Genomic DNA, 6,000 nt, shown 5'->3' on the forward strand with positions numbered 1-6,000 from the left:
ATCACAAGTATGTATTTACGTCAATATACAGCGGGTTGACGATTTCATTCGCAATCCACATCAATACATTACACATTTATAGCGTATATAAATTAAATTATCTATAATATTTTGTTATTTTAACTTGATACTGTGTTGAGCTTTTATCGAATTGATTATAAACATATCCATGTATTGCGCAAAAACCACCATGAAATTATTTCATGAAGAAAAGTGACGACTTCTGCATAAAAACTATAAATAGTTATTTCTAATGTATTATTAATGAGATTCTATTAATTCGTAATAGATTCAATTATCTATACGAATCAACGTTCTTTTGTGTTTATTTAAAATTCCTGATAATAAAATGATCGAAAAGCATAAAAGTAAATACAAAAGAAGCGAATAATTTAAATATACTATAAATACGATAATAATAGGTACCTTAACCTTTTATATTTATATTTTTAAAATAGATTGGTTAATGAATAATTTGGCAAACATCGCTGAAAAATTCTACGTAAACATTAGTATTTTTGACAGGTTTGGTATGTATAGTGTACTTTCTGATATTTTAGATAATTTTATATATTAATTCATAAAATCACTGATTGGATATCAGACTTTATAAATATAATAAAGCTTAAGAAGTATAGTATTATAACTATTTTATGTATAATGTGTATTCATTTAATCATTTTATCTTATACTAAAAAATTAATCTTGAGTTATCTCAACTTGATCGATTTCCTCAGTGATTTCGCTGTGTACGGTGCAAAAATATAAAATATTTAGTGTCAATGAATTTGTTTTGTTTTTTTTTATTTGATAATCTCATCTATTATTAACTGTGAACCTATATAATATTATTGTCAATCGTTGTAAGGTTAACTTATTTGACTCCAAGCCTGTTAGTAATTTCGATTGCTAGCGATTGTGCACTATATACTCGTAATAATATATGACACTTTATGTTTGATGTAAAACGCGCTAGTCATTTCGAAGACATGGTACCTAGCTACGGTAAAAATTGATATCTTATAATTTTACTTGAAATGGTTGTAACTTATATGAATTGTAATTAAAATATTTTCGAAGAAAAAAAAAAATCATAAGAAAATGTGTTTATATATTTTTATATTTCTTATATGTTTAGGTTCCAGTATAATGTTTAGTTATTAGTAACCTTGTACACAAATAAAAAAATGTCAAATGTCAAATTTTTATAATGGTTCAAAAAAAGAAAAAATATTTTGAAAATTATTCCACATAGAGAAAATTTTAATATAAACATTTGGTGAAAATTTCAAGTACCTACAATTATTTAATTTTAAATTACAACAAAATAAAAAACTAAATTTTGTCAGAAACAAAATTTAGTTTTGAGTAGAATTTTTTGTTTTTTTTTTTTAAAATTATTAAGAAAAGTACTGAAAATGTTTTAGTTTTGACCACCGTCCGCCATAGTTGAAACTAAGTCGGCTCCGAGTGACGTACCCAATTGGCCACATGTTCAATATTCACCGGTGGTGACTGGTGACTAATTACTATAAACATATAGTTTTTGATTTTAAAATACAAACCCGTGGTGTTTTGGTTGATAGAACCAAATATAAGTAAAGAGCACACTAAAACAATTTTTCTTTGCGTTATTTTAAATTTTGTGTAGACTGATGAGTATATTGGTCTCATAATCATGCCAATTGATGTGTGTTTTATTTTTTGCATCTGTGCCATTACTTTTGGAACAGTAAAATCACTTCAATCTTTAATTTATATTTGGTCGCTGATAAATTGGATCTAGTCTGTAGGTACTATGTTGAATAGTCAAAAATAAAAACTCTAAGTAACTTTTTAAAATAATTGAGGAAAATAAAAATAAAAATGAATGGAAAAACGAGAATATATACGCAATACCAGTTTTTAATAACTAAGATTTTATAATCGGTATCTAATAAATAGTTACTGATTAAAATAGCCCATCATTAGTATTAGTAGTTATAGGTATAGTTTAAGGAATATTATATATTTTATTATTTAAAATATTTAGGCTCATTAATCATTACTGTAAAATATATTGTTTTAATAATTATATCAAAAAATATATCAAGATACTTAATTTAGATATAGTTTGACAGACTATCTTCACTCAGAATCAATTTTGTATACAATATAGAAAATTACAAAATTAAAAGTCGCTCTGCTGAAAAGTATAGTAAATTTTGAGAATGTGACGTCCAATTATCATTGAGTCACATCTTCTAGGTCACTGTAATGGATGTGTTAAATTTAAATTTAAAAATAAACTATAATATTTATATGAAAAACAAGTAAAAACGATTTTGAGTTGAGAGGGTGTGTCAACCTTAATTTCAAAGGGAATTTTATAATTTATTAATATTACTTTTAATGACATGTGGAAGGTTGAACTTAAACTATTTTTTTTTACAAAATCATCGTATACATTATTTAACGATAAAAATATTATAATTAATTTATGTATAAAAATTAATGAATATCATCGTATCGTAAATAAATATAAGTTCGTGGTATAAATACTAAATATAGATTGAAATCAAAATTTTTAACACAATTTATAATACTGGAGAAAAAAGTATTTATTTTTTTTCATTGAAATATCCACTTTCCCCAAAATGTTAACCTAATATAGCTGTATAAAAAAAAATGTGCTATATAATTTCGATATTTTTTAATAAGAAAAATAATGAGCTGGTATTAATTTTTTTTTAATTTTAAATTGTATGCTTTTTGAAACTATAAAATAATTTTAACACATTCGTATTTTGATGAATTTTGTAAAATTTTAAACTTTGAACTATTTTTTTTTATAAAAATGGTGTAATGTTTACTTTTAATAATTTTAAATTGCTGTAAAATTTATGAGTTATTAGAAATCATGAATTATATTTTCAAAATAAATAAATAAATAATTTTCCTCCCTCAAACTAAAATTTATATTAAGCTACTAATATTCATTATTATATACTTCTATATAGATTTATAGATTGTTTTACCAGTAAAATGTTAGGTTATAGGTAGTTCGATTATGATGAACCATGGACCACAGTCTTTTATTGCATACATTTTTGAGTAAATTTCTTATTATACACTATAATAGCAACGTAATTAGTTTATTTTTGTTTTCTTAAAGCGCGAATACTACATTATTTCTAATGGAAGCACAGAGTGAAAATTATAATTTGTAAGTAACTGTAGAATCGCAAATTATTGCGGTAAATACACTGATGCGTAACAGAAATATCCAATAACAATAAATTTATTTTGTTATAAGTTATAACTAAAATAATATTAGTCTATAAAAATTCAAAGAATTTTTAATGTTATTGATAATTTAATATATTTTAATAAAGTCAATGTAGGGTCGTATTGAAACTAAGTGTCATAGCTTACTGCAGAGCACAGACTACGGATCATATATCACAAAATGTATGGCATCTGGAGAGCAAATTATGTGAGGGCGTTCCTGGTATTTAACTATCTGCATATCGATGTATTAGGTTATTATGTAACCAGAACTGCGTGTCCAGACTCAATTTTAATGAAAAACAGACACGAGAAAAATCTAGCCTACAAATATTATGTTATAAAAATATATGAATATAAAATCTGGTATCATAAAAAATCCGTGGTATAATATCAAGTACGCATTATATACGTACACAAAGAGTTCATTGTCCATAAATTTGTAATTTCTAAACGTCATGTATAAGTAAATGATAATTATACATTTTAGACTCTGAGTGGAGTGATAAATTTATCGATTTTGTAAAGATGTGTATTTTTTTTTTTTTGTCTGTCATCAGTCTAAAGCTTGTGTTATATGAGTTAAAAAAGATAAAATAGGTATGCACAAAAAACTGTAAAATATAGAAAAATAAATTTGCAATATTTAAAATATGGCAGAAATCTAAACATTAACCTTATCTGACTACCTAACCTTCGACACATTAATGCGGTAGAGATCAAAATAAATGCGCATCACACTGTTGTCATTGAATTAATAGAGAATATTCGACTGATACGATGACAAAAAATGCTTACGTTAAATATTAATGAATTGTATATTTGTATTTTCAATATTATTTAAAATACATAGGTTATATTATAAAAAGAAAAAAATAATGTATGAGTATAAAAATAATAAAACATGTACTTTTCCCTTAAAACTGACATAATATGTCACATATACATTTTAAATTTTCAGTTTTTAAATTTTCCGTTGTATCGGGTTCATAATTTAGTATGCTATAGATCAAAAGCATAATAAGAACAACATATAATTTATAAAACTTTCAAGTCCTAATCATCATCTTTCGGAGTAGTAAAAATACTTCGATTTTCAAGTTAGGAAGTAGTTTCTGGTTGAAAATTAGATTTAGTTAGTACTTTAAGGTTTGAACAAAAGTAAAATATTTAAAACTTTTCAAAATAACAGAAAAAAAATTAAAATGAAAAACGAAAATAATTTTACGTAAAAAAGTATTGATTTAGTTTTTTTGGTGTATTTTAAAAATCAAATGTTTTTATAATAATTTTCTATACATAATAAAGTATTCAATATTAATAATTTTGACTTAGTTTAAGCTATGTATAGGCATGTTCAATTTTTATTTTTTTTTCAATTATTGCTGAACAAAAACGTTTTGTTAGGTTAAAAAGCTTAAACATTTAGTACAAGGTTTCTTATAAATTGTTTTTATATTTATTTAAATATTTTATTCCACAACTTTTTTCTTCTATAAACATTGGAAGTTTATTATTGGACGAAATTACATATTTAAACAAGAATATGATGCAATAATATTACCATTCCTCATTGATCAAGCTTATCTAACCCCATGCCTTCCCCCGCCAGGTTTTCGTCACCATTTTTACTTTATTGTTTTACCTTTGTGGCTTTGTTTCCTGTGTATCTATGTTATTATTAATGTTTTTTCTTTACGTGAATGATATATGATACGAACTATTTTTTTTAGGTTTTCTACTTGCACTTAAAACGAAATTCAATCTGCCACAGGTGAATTTCAAAAACAGCTAGGCATCGATTTTCACTAGAGATGACTGATAACTATAGACATTCTTATAGTCATAAAATCAGTTTTATATTTTACAATTGTTTACATATTATATACAACAATAACAAAAAAAAAAACAATAAAGCGTCGTCTACTTACCAAAAAAACCTTTTGACAACTTTATTCTAAATTTAAAAAAAACACACATGTGGTGCACTACATAGGTATATGAAAAATACCACCAAATCATTGGCATCAATAAAACCAAACAAAATTTGCTCTCGAGAATATTATATTCAACTACACTCTTTAAGTTATAGATATTTATAGGTAAAGATTAATCTCTGATGAAGTGAGGTTTACCATCATCGTGACTCTCCAGAAACTAGTTAAACTCTAAAAAAATTTGCATATTTTTATGATTTTGACAAATCTTCAAAACAATTTTAACTTTAAATGCTTATAAAAAATATATACATATATTATACATATATAAATATATACGTATATATAAATATATTAATAGAACTTAATATTATTTTTTTTTTTTAATTCCATTAAAAACAATTTACGATATAAAACCTAGTAATGTTTTTAATCCCTTAATTTTGGTAAAAAATTGAGTAAATAAATATCGAAAAAAATTCTAAAATTTCAATGATCTATATATTAATAATTCGGTCAAAATATTTTTAAAGTTAAAAAAAACTATAGAAAATAAATAATACATAATAAAATAATCAATATTCGTCTAAAATTACGGTGTTGCAAAAATATTTCCGTTTTTTCGTCAGTTTTTGTAATTTTCTCGATCATTAAGAACATTTTATGTCTCTCTTCTTCTTGTATACCAATTAGATTCAATTTTCTACTAAAAATCACATTCAATTTGAAATGTTTTTATTACTCAAAAAATGATTCAAAAAACAAAAAAAGCAATAAAAGCACATAATTAAAACCT

The sequence above is a fragment of the Melanaphis sacchari genome, unplaced genomic scaffold (genome assembly GCF_002803265.2).
Source record: "Melanaphis sacchari strain LSU unplaced genomic scaffold, SCAv2.0 Contig62_pilon_pilon, whole genome shotgun sequence".
In the NCBI taxonomy this organism is placed as follows: Eukaryota; Metazoa; Arthropoda; class Insecta; order Hemiptera; family Aphididae; genus Melanaphis; species Melanaphis sacchari.